The sequence below is a fragment of the Cetorhinus maximus genome, chromosome 23, assembly GCF_964194155.1.
Source record: "Cetorhinus maximus chromosome 23, sCetMax3.hap1.1, whole genome shotgun sequence".
NCBI classification, from domain to species: Eukaryota; Metazoa; Chordata; class Chondrichthyes; order Lamniformes; family Cetorhinidae; genus Cetorhinus; species Cetorhinus maximus.
In genome coordinates, this window is record NC_135901.1 from 54,121,809 (window position 1) to 54,141,333 (window position 19,525).

At 42.6% G+C, this 19,525-nt stretch overlaps 1 protein-coding gene and 2 non-coding genes across 3 annotated transcripts in view; 2 read left to right on the forward strand and 1 right to left on the reverse strand.

The window, feature by feature from the left end:
- Window positions 1-19,525, forward strand: part of LOC144698562 (uncharacterized) — a 1,040,782-nt gene that overhangs the window by 467,966 nt on the left and 553,291 nt on the right. The window lies entirely within an intron of this gene.
- On the reverse strand, window positions 6,493-6,564 carry trnae-uuc (transfer RNA glutamic acid (anticodon UUC)). The gene has a single exon. It is a non-coding gene; the product is annotated as a tRNA-Glu (tRNA).
- Window positions 10,312-10,384, forward strand: trnat-agu (transfer RNA threonine (anticodon AGU)). Its single transcript has one exon. It is a non-coding gene; the product is annotated as a tRNA-Thr (tRNA).

Sequence of the window (19,525 nt, forward strand, 5' to 3'; positions counted from 1 at the left end):
GTGGGAAGGTCAGTGAATAGGTGGGGGCTCAGGAGTGATTAACAAAGGTGTCATAGGTACAAGATAAAGGGAGTGTTAATGGTAGTGGAAAGGGCTAAAATGGTGCTGATAGTGGTGTAAAGGTGTGAATACAGAACAAGGGCCAGCACTCTGTGAAAGAACAACTTAGAGCAACTGACTCTTTACGGGCTTCCCTCCTCACCTTCCAAGGGCCCAAACACTCCTTTCAGGTGAACAAGCTCTTCACTTACACCCCCTTCAATTTGGTCCACTGCATTTGCTGCTCCCAATGCGGTCACCTCTACATTGGGGAGACCAAACGCAGACTGGGTGATCGCTTTGCTGAACACCTTTGGTCTGTCCGCAAGCATGACCCAGACCTCCCTGTCCCTTGCCATTTCAACAAATCATCCTGCCGTCATGCCCACATCTCTGTCCTTGGCCTGCTGCAATGTTCCAGTGAAGCCCAACGCAAACTGTAGGAACAGCACCTCATCTTCCGATTAGGCACTTTACAGCCTTCCAGACTTAACATTAATTTCAATAGCTTCAGACCGCGAACTCTCTCCTCTATTTTCACCCTTATTAAAATCTCACTTTAAAAATGTATTTTCATTATTCTTTACTTATTTTTATTCATTTATTCATTATTTCATCCCCCTTTTATCTCCTTTTCTATCCTTTTTCCTCAACCACCGCCCCTCTCCCCACCCCAGCACAAAATAGAGCCATCTGTCAGTTGCTCTATGTTGTTCTTTCACAGGGCGCTGACCCTTGTTCTTCAATTCATACATTCTGCTTTCTTGCCTTTATGTCACTATCAGCACCTTCTTCAGCCCTGACCACTGCCATTAACACTTCCTTTGTCTTTTGTCCATGACATCATTGTCAATCTCTCCTTAGACCCCACCTGTCACTGACCTTCTATCTAGGTTCGCCTGCACTACCCGCCCCGCCCCACCCCTGTAATAATAAATAAATAATAAACAAAAATAGGTGGGAGGACAGGTTGTGATGAGGACATAAGTAATCTTCAAGGGGCTATAGACAGGTTGAGTGAGTGGGCAAAAAGTTGACAGATGGAGTTTAATATAGGAAAGTGTGAGGTCATATACATTGATAGGAAGGATCAAAAGGCAGAATATTATTTAAATGGAGAGAGACTCCAAAAAAGTTCAGCACAGAGGGATCTGGGTGTTCCTATGCATGAAACTCAAAATGTTAGCATGCAGGTGCAGCAAGTATAAGCATAAGCATAAGACATATGAACAGAAATTAGGCCATTCGGCCCATCGAGTCTGCTCCGCCATTCAATCATGGCTCATAAGTTCCTCAACCCCATTCTCCCGCCAATCTTAAGTAATTAAGAAGGCAAATGGAATTTTGGCCTGCATTGCTAGTGATTGGAGTTTAAAAATAGGGAAGTTTTCTTATAACTGTAGAGGGTGTTGGGGAGGCCGCACCTGGAGTTCTGTGTACAGTTTTGGTCCCCATATTTAAGGTAGCATATATTGGCATTGCAGGCAGTTTAAAAGCGATTCACTAGGCTGATTTCTGGGATGAAGGGGCTGACTGATCAAGAACGGTGAAGCAGGTGAAGCCTTTATACGTGAGAGTTTAGAATGGTGAGGGGATACTTGATTGAAACGCACAGGATTCTGAGGGTGTTGACAAGGTAGATGTTGAGAAGATGTTTCCACTAATGGGGGAACCTCGAACTAGGGGACATAGTTACAGAATAAGGGGGCACTCATTTGAAACTGAGATGCGAAGGAATTTCTACTCCCAGAGGGTAGTGAATGCCTAGAATTCTCTCCCAAGAGAGTTGTGGAGGGTAGCTCACTGAGAGTATTTAAAGAGGAGTTAGATAGATTTTTGAAATATCGGGGATTGATGGCTATGAGGAGCTGGCATTAAAGAAGAGCTGAGGCCTGGGGCAGATTAGCCACGATCTTATTGCACAGCGGGGCAGGCTAGAGGGGCCGAATGGCCGATTCCTGCTCCTATTTCTAATGTTCTTATGAAACGTGTCTCTGGTGAAAGAGGTCTGAAGCAAAAATAAAGGCAAAGGTAGCATAGATAAGGCACGTGGTGAGGCTGGTGAGCAGCTTTCTTGGTGGTCTAGTGGTCAGGATTCAGTGCTTTCACTGCTGTGGTCCAGGTTTAATTCCCAGTCAGGGAATGGAGATTTACTGACCTCGTGAATTTCCTCATCCCTGGACATGATGCAAGGCGGGGGATTGAGATGAGATTTTCGAAAATATTGTAAGTTGGCAGGTGGGAAAATGGAGAAGGAATCACAACAGAAAACCCAGTCTCCAGCTTTGTGAATCTTCAGAAACTCTTTGGGAACCGGAATCAGGGGAGAATGAAGGGTGAACCGTCCGACTGACCACAGACAGTCAAGGCACCTTTCCCTTCTTTAAGACGCTGGAACATTGACTCTGAAGTTGTCAGTGAAATTAACTGATTTGAGACATTGAAAGGATTCTCGTTACTGCACATCAGGAGTTCAAACCTAATTTCGGCTTTGGGACAATCAGAATACGTGGTAACAGTCAAGACACGCAAAGGCTCGAAGGGAGATGGCACCGGTTGTAGGAGAGCTGGTTCCCGGTGACATGGATGTGTCTGCAGTGGGTGGGATCAGACTGTTTCCATGTATCCACAATGAACGTCCCACCATTTATTTTGGAAGAGTAAAACTGATAGAGACAATGTGTTATTCCGGTAGCAGTAATCTGAAGATTTAACTCACTGGTCTAAGTCTGCATTAGTCTCTGTGGCGCAATTGGTCAGTGCGTTCGGCTGTTAACTGAAAGGTTTGTGGTTCGAGACCTCTCAGGGGCGAATCCTTCACTGTTTTCTCCCCATCAGCATTGATTATCACACAGTTCCGGGCTGTCATTGGTCACTCGCGCTGAAACGAAAGACCCCCAAAATGTTGCCGGCTCCACTGTTAACCAGTGAGCTCCCAGGTAAGTGGCTTTTGTGGAATATTAATTTCAAATATAATGAGAAAACAATTAGACCTACCATGTACCGATATCTAACCCATTGGAAATTTATCAAGTTATTGGACTGAAACAAACCCATCAATAATTCTCTCTTCCTCAGCTCCACAATGAGTGAGACAGGGAAAAGCAAAAAAAGCAGCAATATTCCGGCCCCGCACTCTCCAATCACCCGCTGCCAGCAGAAAGCGGCGACTGCAGCTTCAATCAGCGGGTTACTGCCCATCCCTGGGACAAAAGATACTCCAACCCGGGCCAAACCTCCCAATACACCGAGCACAGGCTCAGGAAAACGCAGGTAGATTATATCCCGGTCACTAAACCTCCGAGCAGCATTTACAGAATTCCCGAGTGAGTGAGTCACAAATAAAAGTTACACCAACTTTCTAAACGTTTTCACTGTAAAATTCATTTATTTTATTGAAAAGTTAACTGTTGTGAATCTGAAAATGAGCACCATGGGATTTGTGTTACCGAGTGACATTTTTCCATTGTTTATCCGTCAGGTTTGCAATTCAAACTGTGTTGGATATTGAAGCGAATCTGATTTCAAAATGAGGTCACAAATCAGCTAAACATTAAATCCAGAAACAAATCCTGTGGAAAATGGATCCCAATGTTTGGACGGAGGTGCAGCTGAGAAGCGGAGGCTGTGAATGGTGTAATTGATGAATGAGTGAAAAGCACTGGATCCTTGGTCAATCATCGTAGCCGAGTGGTTAAATAGATGGTTCTAACTTCCATTGGAGTCTCCGCAGGTAAATTCAAACCCTATCGAATGTTCCTCTTATTATTGCTGATTTCAACCAGGTGTCCATTGAACTCCTGGATCAATGGAAGAAAAAACATTCAAAAATTCTCCTTATTTTTGGACTCTAAGGGAATGAAGGGCTATCGGGATCGGGTGGGAAATTGGTGTTGAGGTTGGGGATCCGCCATGACCTTATAAAGTGACGGAGGAGGCTTGTGGGGCCTTATGACGCATTGCTGCTGCTTTGATTCTGTTCTATTTCAGTAACAATGGGCAGTAGCATCCTGAGCTCGGTAATTCAACTGAGTTGTTCTAGGTGCTTGTTTAAGGTTTCATTCTTTATTGAGGCGTGGTTTCTAATCCCACTGCTGCTAAAATTGTGCTGTTGGTCGAAAAGGTGCCAGCTCACAGTTAGAGCAGGTGTTTGCGGTGTTTAATGGGAAGAACCAGGAGACACAATAAAAATAGAAATGTCTGTGGAGAAAATGTGGGGTTGCCGAATTAGTTAAATTCCTCTTCCGTAAACTGACATGGACAAATTGGGCCGAATTTCCTCCTCCTCTGCTTATACGAACAATACTAACCTATCCATAGGACCAGTCACCGTGGCCGAGTGGTTCAGGTGATGGAGTCCAGATCCAGTCAAGGTGATGTGGAGTAGCATCATGAGCTTGGTAGCGCAGCTCTAGTCGTTGTTAATGGTTTAAGGTCTCATTCTTTGTTGAGACGTGGTTTCAAATCCCACTGCTGCTAAAATTGCCCTATTGGTCGAAAAAGTGCCAGCTCACAGTTAAAGCAAGTGTGTGCAGTGTTTCACTTTAACAATAACACTGAGGAAAGACAATAAAAATATAAATGGCTGTGGAGAAAAGGCGGGATTGTTGAATTAGCTGAATTCCTTTTCCATGAGCTGGCACGGACACAATGGGCCGAATGTACTCCTTCTCTGCTGTGGCCGCCTATAATTTTATACCAACAAAATTACCCTGTGCACAGGGGCAGTCATCGTAGTCGAGTGGTTTAGGCGATGGAGTCCAAATCCATTGGGGTTTCCTGCTTCTCATTTTTCCTGGTTTTAACTCTGTGTCTACAGAGTTAATTATCGGCTACATTGAATAAAATTCAACAAAACAAGCGGGCGTTTTCCTATTTCTGTTCGTTAACGAAACCTGCAGTGGAAATGGAGCAAAACTTGGTGTCATGCTTGCTTTCTGGGAGTTTGTCTCTCCTTAGAGACAATCCCTTGCCCTCTGTAACTCTCGGTGTTTATCCCTGTGTGTGTTCTTCTGTGTGTGTCAAAGTGATTCAGCTTCCCGAGGAGGTGAACACATTTTTACCATCACAAACTGAATTCACATTAGTTGTGCAATTTCAGATGAAAATGTTACAGAGAAAAATATCAGGATGAAAGATGCAAGAGGAGTTTGCGATGTTTGGAAGGAGGTGCAGCTAAGAAGTGGAAGGTTTGAATGATGTTATTGATGATTGAGAGGAATGTATTGCAACCTTGGGGCTTGTGTAGTTCGATACCTTCTACACTTTGAAATTCAGGACAGGCTGAGGCTGCAGGTGGAAAGCAACAGTTGTCTCCATGAATGTTGGGATATGGGACACATATGTTATGTGTGCCCGGCTAGTTCAACAGGTAGATCAAAGGCTCTTAATCTCAGGGTCATGGGCTCGCCGCAAGTTGAGTGCAGCTTCTTTCAAACAAATAACCACCAACCTCTGTTCCTTTGAAACTGGCACACGACGGATTTTCACCACTCATTCAAATCACTTCCATGTCACATCTCTTTCTGTCTCACCTCCAGCTCTCTCCGCCCTTCCAGGAGCTGTTTGACCACACACAGTCAGTTAGTGCGAACGTAATACACAACGTGACCGGTTTACAGATAACAGGCTAAAGAGACACCAGGATCTTCCTGATTCTCCCAGGTACTGATTACAGGAACGTGCACAGTGCCGATCATCCACAGTCACACACTCCTTCAAGTTTTGTCTACGTTGTTCAGCTTTGAAATTTCTCGTATTTTCGCACTGGATTTCAATCTGAAGAAAGCAGAGCTGTGATAAGCTTATATTGTTCAGCAGAGATACTGCAAGAAGTTACATGATGATAACAATGTTCTTTGGTCGCAGTGAGCTCCAGTGAAGGATTGGCACCATTAATGTGACGTTCAATTAGTCTTGTGACAAATCTCATGCTATAAATGACAACTCGCTGAATTTGCTCCATGTTTTGGTTTCAAAAGAGCCGAATACAAGGTAAGAAAGTACATCTCGCTAGAGTGGGTTATGAAATGGCAGAATGACTGTGAAAGAAGCACCCGTGCTGTTGGGAAACATAAAATTATAGAAAGTTACAGCATAGAAAGAGGCCATTCAGCCTCGATGAGCTGATGTGCTGCTTTTAAAGAGTAGTTGTGATTGGTTGATTCATCAGGAGTGATATTTTTGTCAATGCAAACAGCAGGGACCAAAATTTGCCCTTCTCCCACCCATATTTTTCTTGGCACCACCAACCCTATGGTCAGAGCTTTTCAAACGGCCCTTCTCTTGTCCTTCTTTCACTCCGCTTCTGTCTTTGCTCCCGACCTGTTCCAAGTGTGATATTTCCAGCTCTGAGGCGAAACTTCAACTGATTCTGGTAGAGCTGCTAAATGTTTTCAATCAATAAGTAATTAGTACTCATTTTGACAATTTCACAAGGTCAATAAATTTGCATTCCCTGACCGGGAATCGAACCCGGGTTGCTGCGGTGAAAGCGCCGAATCCTGACCACTAGACCACCAGGGAAACTGACAAGCTGCTTTCACTTTGGATATTGACGCTGCATTTATCCATGTTTCTATTTTCAATGGAATGAATTCTTCAGTCAATGATAACAAGGGTTTCTGTGAGCTGGGACATGAAATTGACAGTGAAGTGAAATAGCCCCACAAGCTGCTCATGTGTAACTGTCAATTTCCAAAACCCTCCAACCTCATCACTGCGGCTCCTGTGAAACTGACAAGGGAACACACGGCAGAAATTCATCACTGAAAGTAACGGAGACACATTCAATTTAAAACACTTTCATGTCGCATCTGTTTCTGCTTCTGTCCCTGCCTCGCCTCCAGATCCCTCTGCCCATCCAGCTCCCAGGTCAATTAGCTGCTTGATGCAGACACAGTCAGTTCATGAACCCAAGCATTCCCTGGAAAGCAGGGACAGAGAATGAGGGACCCAAGGATTTTTAGAAAGAATGCGTTTGCAGATTACATGGTAAAGATAATCTGGGATCTCATCTTCCTGATTCTCCCAGATTCGGATTACAGGAATGTGCACAGGGCCGATTATCTAGAGTCGCAGGCTCCTTTCAGTCTTGTGCACGTAGTTGAGCTTTGAACCCACTCGCAAGAGTGGATTATAAAGTGGCAGAATGAGTGTGAAAGAAGTGTTGTTGGGAAATATCAAATTATAGAGAAGCAAAGAAAGAGGCCATTCGGCCCTGTGTGCTGCTTTTAAAGAACTCTGAAGAGTTATATGGAATCGAAATATTAACTCTGTTCCTTTCTCCAGAGATGCGGCCAGATATGCTGAAATTTTTTCCAGCGTTTTGTGTTTTTTTTGTTCAGATTTCCAGCATCTATATTATTTTGCTTTTATCCCTGGATTCCTAGCCCAGCGACAATACCACTGCGCCAATGCTGACCACTGAATAAGAAAATACGGACATGTTTGTACGTGTTTTCTCCTTTTTAAATGATATGTCCTTAGACGGCAGGATTGGAACCCTTGTGTTCATTATTAACAACAAATGTAAATTATTGAACATTCACTCACACTTAACTGAACAAGCTTGGAAAATGTTTTTCCCCAGTTTCAAACCGTTGCTCTGCCACATGTGAAATGATCATGACTCCCACTGCCCTGCACAAACCCTGGCTGTAAAGATCCCAATGGAGCTGTCTGGGATGTTAAGCGGTGACGTCATGCAGCAGCACTTTGGGTCTTTGTTTTGAAGAAATGGAATTCGGCTGTTCTCATTAGGAATGCTGGAGACAGACTGATCAACAATGTCATCATCAAATGGCACAGCTCAGTAAGAGGACCTAAGATGGAAGCAAAATATTGTAGATGCTGGAAATCTGAAATAAAAACAGAAAGTGCTGGGAAAAACTCATCAGGCTTGGCAACATCTGTGGAGAGAGAAGCTGAGTTAACATTCCGAGTCCGTATGTCTCTTCTTCAGATTCAGGCCGACTCGAAGCATTAACTCTGCTTCTCTCTCCACAGATGTTGTCAGACCTGTTGAGTTTTTCCAGCATTTTCTGTTTTTACTACAACGTGAAGCCATTCACCCCATCGGATCTATGCCAGCTATTTATAAAGAGCTGACCAATTCGTCTCAAATTCCTTCTCTCTTTCCTTAAACCTGAGTTTTCCCCCTTTCAACCATTGTTCATTTCTCGCTTGAAGAAGTTTCTGCAGAATCCATGCACAGTTTGCCTTCGTTAACAAAGTTTCCCTGACCCAACGACATGAAGAGTTGGACTAGGATTCCTTATACAGTTTTTGATACAAATATTATTTATTTATGCAATTGATTTCATATCGAATTACAAAAGAACTTTACCCTGATCAAGCAGGTCATTATTATTTCTGAGCTGATATCTACAATCTAATTCCATTTGCTCTACAAACAGGAGAGCTGGATTTAAGTTCCAGTCTCTGGAGGAGTGGGTCCGAATCCCACCGCTCCCAAATTTTCAGTTGCTTCCCACTTTCGGGCACATTAGTAATTCCATTTGGGTGAGCAAGAGACAAGTCCAGTTTAATACGGGGGGTGGGGGTTGGGGCGGGTTGTGGTCCTTTATTTTGACAAGGTGAACGAGGAGAGACAATGTAAGTAGAAATTGCTGTGGGAGAAAGGCGTGTATGTGGAATTGGTTTAGTTGCTCTTCCTGAGAGCCAGCACAGACACGACGGGCCGAAAGACTTACTTCATAGTCATCTCTGATTTGATATGAACATGCTTTCCCTCAGGAAGTGCTGTTAGTCACGGACGAATGTTGAGGGCGATGTTTCTGACATCCATCGGGGTTTCCCCAATGTTGGTTTGCTGACTGCGGTTCTGATTATTCACGATTTTAACCAGGTGCCAACAGAATTACTTATCGGATAAATGGAATCAAACAAAAACTCCCGCGCTTTCATCTGCAAAGATTTGCAAAATCTGCATATGGAAATGGAACAAAACTGAGCCGGTTTGGTGACATCCTTTCTTTCTGAGTGTTTGTCTCTCCTTAGCCCTCTGTCGCTCTCGGTTTATATGTGTGTGTGTGTGTTCCTGTGTGTGCCAATGTGCTTCAGTTCCTCATTTTTTACCGATCCACACTTTATTCACCTTAGTTTTGTGGCTTCATATTAAAATCGTAGAGAGAAAAGAAAAACAGGTTTAAAAGGTTCAGGAGGAATTTTCTTTCTGTATATTTGAGTGGAAACTGTTCAGTTATTAAGTGTCCGTATGTTACAAAGCAGAGGACGATTGAAATTTTCACTGAGCAACATTTAAACAGACCCCCAAGTCCTTGTGGTCGAGTGGTTAAGGCAATGGACACATCGAGAGAATGAATTTGTAAATACAAATACTCCAAACTGATACCCCTCGGACATGAGGAACTGTATTTCTTCTCGAAGCTGTTCCACGTGTGACATTTGCAGCTCTGATGTGAAACTTCAACTCTCGCTCGACTGATTCGGGCGGAGGTGTTGAGCGTTTCGGTTTTCAATCGATAAGTAAATCAGGCCTGTTTTAACAGTTTGTACCAGATCAATAAACCTTCATTGCCTGGCCGGGAATCGAGTCCGGGCCACGGCGGTGAAAGGGCTGAATCCTCACCTCGAAATCACGAGGAAAGCTGTCTATAACTCTTGCAACGTGCTTTATCTGGGCCACATTTGCCCTTTTTCAGATACTTTCACCAGAGATAAGTTTCTCTTACAGAATTTTATCATAAATGACATCTTCGGGCAATGACAGCCACTGTTTTTAAGGGGTGAGCTGCAGTGAAGGATTCGCACCAATAAAGTGTCGTTCAACTTGTCTGGTTCCAAATCATGTGCTGGAATTAATGAAAAGAATTGAAATTGCTCAGTGTCTTGACTTCAAAAGCGAGAATGTAAGAAAGTACATTCCCCCAAGCGTGTAATAAAATGTTGGAAAGACTGAGAAATGATGCTGGGAGACATAAAAATATAGACAGTTCCAGCAAAGAAAGAGGCCATTCAGCCTGGCGCGCTGCTTTCAAAGAGCAGTTGTGATTGATATCAGGAGTGATATTTGGGTCAGTGTAAACAGGCAGCAGTAAAATCTGTCCCATCACCACGGCAGACTTTCATCACTGAAAGCACATCAAATTATGCCGTTTTCATGTCGCATCTTTTAATTATCCGTTCTCCATCTCAGACATTTCCAGGTTTATCAAATATCATCGATGCAGAACGTTGTCCTATTCCTCGATCCACTAGGATAATTACTATGATTACGGTATAGCAAGTGGCTCTATAGCTCAGTGGTTAGAGCACTGGTCTAGTAAACCAGGGGTCGTGAGTTCAATTCTCACTGCGGCTTGTAACTAAGATGTATGAAATTTGGTGGCAAGGTCACCTTGGAAGAGAGCACTGTAAAAGGATATCAGAAGGTTATGTGAATGGGCAACAATATGGCAGAAGAGGAAATAGTATAGACAGGTGTGTGAATATCTTTGCTTGGTTGTAAAAATTAGAACAGCAGAATGTTTTTGAAATTTGTAAGTTCAAAGAGACTTGTGCAAGCAACGGAGAAAGTGAGCATGCAGGTGCAGCAAACAATTAGGAAGGCCGATGGCAAGGGGATGGTAATGAATAAAGAAGTCTGTTTTGGTGAGACGGCATCTAGAATCCCGTGTGCTGTTTTCATCTCCATATACTGGCAGTGGAGACGGTACAGAGAATGTTCACTAAATTGGTCTCTGGGATGAAGTGGTTGTCCTATGATGTGAGGCTGAATAAATTGAGCTTCTATTCTCTGGAGTTCAGAAGAATGAAACCTACAAAATTCTGAGGGTGCTTGATAGGATGGACACAGAGATCGTTTCCACTGGTCAGGGAGTCTAAAACACTGGGGCATTGTCACGGGGTAAAGGGCCAATAATTTAGGGCTGAAACGAGGAGAAATTACTTCACCCAAAGGGTTGTGGATCTTTGAATTCTCTACCCAGAGGGTTGTGGATGCTCCATCATTGAATACATTTAAGGCTGGGATGGACAGGTTTTTGCTCTCTCGGGGAATTAAGGGATATGGGGAACGGGCAGGATAATGGAGTTGAAGCCCAAGATCAGTCATGATTGAATTGAATGATGGAACAAGCTCGATAAGCCATGTGGTCTACTCCTGCTCCTATTTCTTGTGTTCATGTGTATGATAAAGACAGTAATTCATGTTATAATAAAAACAGAAAGTGTTGGAAGTTCTCAGCAGGTCTGACAGCAAATGTGAAGGGAGAAACAGAGTGAAGGTTTCAAGTTTAATATGACTCTTTCCTAACCATAAATTGGGTCCTAGTTACGACATTTTGCACAACATTGAGACAGGGAATGGAACCCAGGCGGTGAAAGCACCGAATCTGAACCACTAGGGTGTTTCTATAGCATACGTTTTGAACGAAATTAGCTTCCAACTGAAGGTTTAATGGTTTAAGACAGCTTAGACTCCCTCTCTTCCTGCGTCTACTTATATCACTGACATGGTTCTGCTATGTGCCCTTTGGCTACAAGGAAATCTTGCCCAAACTTTGCCATTTCTGCTGTTGTTCGGTAAGTTCCCACACAAATGGATTTATGAATATTCATTTCAAATAAAGCGGGAAAATGGAGGAAGCATGTGAAGGAACGGCAATATATTTCCAAGTCAGGATGGTGAGTGACTTGGAGGGGTACTTCCAGATGGTGGTGCTCCCATGTGCCTGCTGCCCTTGTCTTTCTAGATGGTAGTGGTCATGGGTTTGGAAGGTGCTGTCGAAGGAGACTTGGTGAATTCCTGCAGTGCATCTTGTAGATGGTGCACACTGCTGTCACTGTGCGTCGGTGGTGGAGGGAGTGAATGTTTGTGGATGGGGTGCCAATCAAGTGGGATGCTTTGGTGTCAAGCTTCTTGAGTTTGTTTTTAGGAGCTGCACAAATCCAGGCAAGGGGAGAGGACTCCATCAGAATCCTGACTTGTGCCTTTAGATGGTGGACAGGCTTTGGGGAGTTAGGAGGTGAGTTACTCATCGCACAATTCCCAGCCTCTCTGACCTGCACTTGTGGCCACAGTATTTATATGGCTAGCCCAGTTTAGTTTCTGGTCAATGGTAACCTCCAGGATGCTGACAATGCATTTATGATAAATGATGCAAGTATTCCAGCTGAAGAATTTTAGATAAATGAATTTATTCAGTGGCAAAGAATACCGCATGAATGAATTAAAAGGGTCAAAGCCTCGACTCAAACCCGTTTCATTGTCTTGTGATTAAAGTGATACAACCCCACCCTCTGCTGGCACCTCACCGCCACTACAGGCGATGCTGTTTGCCAGCCTCAGAGAAGTTCAGTTACTGCATGGCTGCATTTGAAAACATATTGACGAATTGTGAATATGGAACAATACTGTGTGGGATTGAAGTTTGCAGCAGCTTTCACTCTTTTACCACCTGACCCTGTACATGAACTCTCTCATCATTCCCCATTGGAGGTATCGGCTGGAGCTGGTTGTTGGGAGTTATTTCAGAGTGCAATGTGCACATTTGATACAGTTATCAGACTCTAATCTCTTTCAGAATGGGAGTAGTTAAACTTTGCTCTGCTCTGTAATTCCTCTGCAATACATTGTCAATGTTCAACCCGACACATTGGATCTTGTTAGAGCTTTTTTACCACTTATGTCTCGAAGACAATGTTCTCCATTTCTCATATTCTTGGTCCTAGGGGGGAAATTATACATTTCAAACACAAACAATATATGGGAGAGAATTTATTTTCACATCTTTACAGCCTGGTCAGAGAATCTAAAACACGGGGAACGGTCTCAGAATAAGGGGCCGAACATTTTGGTCTGAGATGAGGAGAAATTACTTCACTCAAAGGGTTGTGAACCTTTGGAATTCTCTACCCCAGAGAGCTCTGGATTCTCCATCCGCTTTAGATCGGGATAGGCAGAGTTACAGTGTCTCGGGTACTTAAGGGATATGGGCAAAGGGCGGAAACATGGAGTTGAAGCCCAAGTTCTGAATGACAGAGTAGCTCGACGGGCCATTCCGCCTACTCCTGCTCCTATTCTTGTGTTCCTGTAAGAATCAATGTTAACGGCTTCCCTGCTTTCGAGAGTCTGCTCCATAGATCGAACACCCAGTGGAATATTAACCTGAACTTTCCAGGTCCATTAGAGGCAGGCTGGAAGCAGGCAAGGCTGGCACTATGCCGGGGAAGGCGTCAGGAAGCGTAGAGAGCGGGAATCTGTGTCCGTCCCAGGGCCTCATTTGCTTTTCTTGTCAGTCAGAAACCAAAGTTTTTTTTTCTTTTTCCATACAGGTTATTTTTTTCCATATGTGATATTTCCTTCCCTCATTCCTTATCTGCATGTGACAAATTTTGAATTCCTCTCCGAGCAATGCTATCCATTGCCTTTCTGCTTATTTCTCAAGCATTTAAATCCGTCCATAGCTTCCCCTGATCAGATGTGCACCTATGATCTTTGTTAGCCTTTCCCCCCCCCACTACAGTTGTTAGCATTGATCTTCTGGCTTCATTTATTATCATCTTAAACTAATGCGGAATGAAACAGAACAATGTGGGATCTCACCGTTAATATTCCTCCTGTCCGAATACAATCCGTGTATCATTACAATCTGGAATCTATCAATCGACTAATTCCGATTCCCTTGCATTTCCCCCTCTTATTGTGGCGATATTTCTTCCAGAATCCCATCCTCTCCAGAGGAACTGTTTAGAAAGCCGACAGGAATCCAAATGCATCACATCCACTTTCTCGCTTGCCCCTATGAAGCTCGGTTTGCTCACGTTCAAAGTGACCAGTCAGCTAGATAAGCAAGTCCTTTCCTTCATGGGCGCTTACTGGCTACAATGAAAGGTTCTCCTTCTCTCCACATGCCCCATAAACTTTCCGTTCATATGGGTTTACGAGGGGTAACTCATGGTCTGTAGTTTCCTGACTCACTTTTGCGAACATTTTACCAGAGTACAATAAACGATGCATTTATTTTATCTGCTCGCCAGGCGTCTTTGCGGAATTCAATCATTTTTCATAGCTTTATGACTGAGAACCTGCTAGTTTCTAGCTTATTTCCATAAAAATCCTCGGATGCATCGTATCTGGGCCGTGGATTGACTCAGCTGAATTTCCACTGCTCTTCATCAAACATGCTGCTAATAATGTGATAAATGTAGCAATTTACCACTGAAAGTCCAATGGTCTCATTTGCGGATCAAAGGTATATGATAACTGTTCCCTCTTTCATAGAAGATGAAACAGAAGTACATATTTACCGCAATTACAGACCGCCTAGCATCAGTTGTGATGTCCTCACTGGATCTCATTTTCACACACCACCTATGCAATTCTTTTGTATCCACAACACAAACATATTAGCGTTCTCTTCTCTTGCCATTCCCTATTTGAAAGGAGATTTGTTAAAGTTGTCCTGAATCATGACGGTCCGGACAGAGTAGGCAGGGAGAATGTGTTCCCAATGGTGAAATGTTCGAGAACAAGAGGGCACAGATTTAAGATAATCAGGAAAAGAAACAATGGCGACATTTAAAAATAAACTTTTTTCGCGCAGTGAGTGGTTAGGATTTGGAGTGGACAGGCTGAGTGTGTGGTGGAGGCAGATACAATTGATGCTTTCAAAAATAAATTGCATCATTTTCGGAAAAGGGAAAAATGCTGGACTAGGGGGAAAAGAGTGGAACTAGGTCAATTGCTCCTTTAGAGGGTTAGCACGGGCCAGACAAATGACCTCTTACTTTTCAGTAAGAATTCTTCAATTCTATGATTGATGTCTGAAACAGTAAATTAAATCAGTATTTCCACAGCATCTGCAATAGCAAGGTTTATCCAGCAGATGGAACCGAAACCGATTGTTCAAATTGCGTGAGGCAGGCATTTCTCAATGGTTGCTGCATTGGCCCTGTCTCCATTCATATCAAACTAGACCCCGTGCCTGTTTAAATAACACTAGAACATGTCATTGATTATATTAGAGGAGGCTATGACTCACTTATTTCTGTTTTCGTCCCAATTTCTGCTGTTAGTATACTCAACCAAAGCCCTCTTTCTTTTCTGTGAGACACTCTCAGTTATGACTGCACGGAACCATGTCTCAGCTAATCACAAAATGTCATGTCCCAATTGTTAATGCGTTGTACAATGTCTCCCTTTGTACTAAACTGGAACATGTGCCTGTTTGCATTACACGAGGCTTTCCCTCAGTTATTACTTGAGTTGACCCTGCCATGTTTATATTAAGCTAGAGGAAGTAACAGTTAATGCTGCACAAGTCCATGTTCTGTTTATATAACACGATGCCCTGTCTCTGTTGTTAGTGCTGACAGGCTGGTTAATAAAGCATATGGTATATGAGGCTTTATAAATTGGGGCACAGAGTTGAAAATCAAAGAGTTTTTCGAACACTGTTAAAGTCTCAACATGAACATTTGCGTCCAGTTCTGGGCACCACACTTTAGGAAAAGTGTGAACGTATCAGTGAGAGAATAGGAAAGATTCACGAGAATGGTTCCAGGGATGGGGACCTTCAGTTAAACTGGTAGCTTAGAGGAATTGTGACTGTTTTCCATAGAGAAGAAAAGGTTGAGGCAGAATTTATAGATGTATTCAAAATCTTGATGTGTCTGGACAGAGTAGAAAGTAGAAAACGGTCCAATTGGTGGAAGAATGGAGAACCAGATTTAAGGTAATTAGGAAAATAAGCATTAGCGACACAAGGAAACACTTTTGCTCATGTAGGGAGTGGATAGGACCTTGAATTGACTGCCTGAGGATGTGGTGGAGGTCGTGACAAACGATGTATTCAAAATGGATTTGGATAATTATATGAAAAGGAGGGAAACATCTGGCCTACGGGGAGCAGACAGGGGGTGGCAGGAGATGAACTATTCCGTCACAGTACAAGAACATTAAAAACGAACGGAATGGCCTTTAAGTAGTGATAAAACTACGATTACAGGGTTTTATGTTGATATGAAATAATATTTCTGTTATCTTTATAGCTCAGATTGAGTTTATGCTACTGAGGCTATATGGGTTTTAGGCTAGGAGCAGGAACTGGTGTTATTGCCTTAATTACTTTAAGGTACCGAGAAGCCTAGGTTCGATGAATTATATTTGTTTTATTTGAATTGTGCAATTGAGGGATTCTTTGTCAGTTTTAAAGCGATAAACAAAAAAGGTGAATTCAGCAGCTTTAATTTAACATGACACCTCATCTTAAAACTAAACGATCTATGACTTGGTTCAATTGATGAACCATATCCGTAGAGCTGAAGATTTGCATTAGAGGGCAGCCTTTCTCTTGACATAACTGTAGGAAGTGTTATTAACATTTACTATTAATGTATCGTATCTCTGGTATGGTGCTAAAACAAGTGTTGACGTGGCTATATACGATAAATTGTATTGTTGATAAAAAGATGTAACATTGTTTGCAATAGCTCTGTATTCACAGGGGTGTGTTAATTGCTCACAGTTGAATATACATCCGGGGGCCCAGGGAATAAAAGATGCAGGTTTGTCTTCAATGTGCGTGGATTTAGGTACAGAGATGGGGTGACAGCAAATGAGCCTCACCCCAAGCCAATGAAAGAGGTTAATTTTGATTAATTTCAAATAAGAGCACATCTATAAATAAAGAAGTATTATTTGATAGCTATTGCAGACATGGCTGCAGGAGGACATGGATTGGGACTTGAATATCAAAAGGCATTTTGGAAGGACATGAAGAGAAGAAATGGTGGAGGGCTGGCTCTGCTAGTTAATGATGGTTTAGCAGAATAGAGAGGGATGACCCAAACTCACGAAACCAGGATGTGCAAACAGTTTGGATAGAGATGAAAAATGGGAAAGTAAAGAAATCGCTTTTAGGAGTCATGTGCAGGCCTCCTAATAGTAACCACACGGTAGCATGAAGGAAGAAATAATGGGAACTTGTTGGAAAGGCACGACCATAATCATGGGAGATTTTAAACTACGTATGGACGGGAAAAGGCAGATGGGTAAAGGTAGCCCAGATGAGGAGCTGATAGAATGCTTCCGGGATTGTTTCTTAATTTTCGAGCCAACTAGAGAGCAGGCTATACCAGACCTGGTATTGTGCATCGAGATAGGTTTAATTAATGACCTCATGGCGAAGGTGCCCCTCGGTAGCAGTGACCATCGTATGATTGAATTTTACATTCTGTTTGAGGGAGAGAGGACTGGGTCCGAGACTGTGTTTTTAAGGCTGAATGAGGGCAATTATGAGGGCTTGAAATCTGAACTGACTAAAGTGAATTGGAAAATTAGGTTAAGGGATAGGTCAATAGAGAAGTAATGGTAAACATTTCAGGGGATATATCAAGTTACACAGGATAGGTACATTCCAGCGAGTAAAAACATAAGTCCAGGGGACGACACACCATCCGTGGTTAACTATAAAGGTGAACGAGAGTACCAAACGTAAATAAAACAAATATATGATTGTGCAATGATAGGTGGAATGCCAGTAGATTGAGCAGAAGAGAAGGAACAGCTTCAGATGACTAAAAGTTTAATAAGGGGGGAAATAAAATAGAATAAGAAAGAAAGCTTGCCACAAATATGAAAACAGATAGTAATAGCTTCCATGAATACTTTTTGTAAAGAAACGAGTTATCAAAGTGAGCGTTCGCAGCAGAGAAAGTGAGTCTGAAGAATTGATAATGGAAACCACGGAAATGGCAGATGAATCGAACAGGTACTTTGCATCAGTCGTTACTATAGAGGATACAATTAACATTCCAGAGGCAGCTGTAAGTCAGGAAATGGAAGGTAGGGAGGAACTCAGGAAAATTACAATCACCAGAGAAGTGGTACTGAGTAAATAGTTCGAGCTGTGGGCTGACAACTGCCCGGGTCCTGGCGGACTTCAACTTGGGGTCTGAAAAGAGGTGGCTAGTGAGATAGCTGATGCATTGGTTTAATGTTTTTCCAAGCTCACTAGATTCAGCGGAGGTCCCTTTAGTTTGGGATAGAAAAGGGAAGGAGACAGAAAGTGGGAAACTGCAGGCCAGTTAGCTTGACATCTGTTATGGGGAAAAAGTTAGAAGCTACTATGAAGAAAAGCTGTATCAGTTAACTTTGATAAGTTCAAGGTAATCAGGGAGAGCCAGCATGATTTTGAGCAAGTAACATGGCCTGTGGATAAATGGGAACCGATGGATATACTGTAGTAAGTTTGGCAGAAGGCATTGGATAAAGTGCCACATCAAAGATTATTACGAAAGACAAAAGCCCATGGTATATAGGGTAACATATTAGTATGGATGGAAGGTTGGCTGGCTAACAGGAATAAATGGAATTTTCAGGTTGGCAAGGTGTAACGAGTAGTGTGCCAAAGGACTCAATGCTAGGACCTCAACTGTTTACAATTTATATAAATAAGTTGCATGAAGGGAAGGAAGGGATGGTTTCCAAATTTGCTGATGACACAAAGATAGGTAGGAAAGTAAATTGTGAAGAGGACATAAGGAGGCTACAAAAAGACATAGATAGGTAAAGTGAGTGGGCAAAGGTCTGGCTAACGGAGTATAATATTAGAAATTTGAAATTGTCCATTTTGGCAGGAAGAATAAAAGAGAAGCATATTATCTAAATGGTGAGAGATTGCAGAGCTCTGAGATTGAGTGAGCTGGATGTCTTAGTGTGTGAATCACAAAAGGCTAGTATGCAGGTACAGCCAGTAATTAGTAAATAGACAGTTATCATTTATTGAAAGGGAAATTGAATTAAAAAGTAGGTATGCTATGCTTCGGTTACACAAAGCACTAGTGAGACCACATCTGGAGTACTGTGTGCAGTTTTGGTCACCTTATTTGTGGAAGGATGGAAATGCTTTAGAATCAGTTCAGAGAAGGTTTGCCAGACTCATACCTGGAATGGGCGGATTGTTTTATGAGGAAAGATTAGACAGGCTAGGCTGGAGTTTAGAAGAGTTACAGGCGACTTGGTTGAAACATGTAAGATCCTGGGGGTCCTTGACAGCGAGGGTGTGCAGAGGATGTTTCTTCTTATGGGAGAATCTGGAACTAGGGATCACTGTTTAAACATAAGGCGCTGCTCATTTAAAACGTAGATGAGGCGATTTTTCTTTCTCGCTCTAGGTCGTGAGTCTTTGGAACTCTCTTCCTGAAAATATTGCTTCATAAATTTTACTTAATCTATAAATACCACTTATTGGGAACTTTTTAGGTCAGGCACAATTAAATAATCCATTAATATAAATCAAGAATTCGGAACGTAGATATATTAACTAAAATGGTTTTATATCTCAAAATCTCCTAAGCTTTACAAGCCTCCTTCTGTGCTGCAAGCATTCCATGATTCAATGATTTATATCACAAGCATGAACTGAAATTGGCATTTACACGGCATTGACTATAGCAACGTGTGTCCAGCAGATGGCAGTGAAGCCGAGGTTGCTTT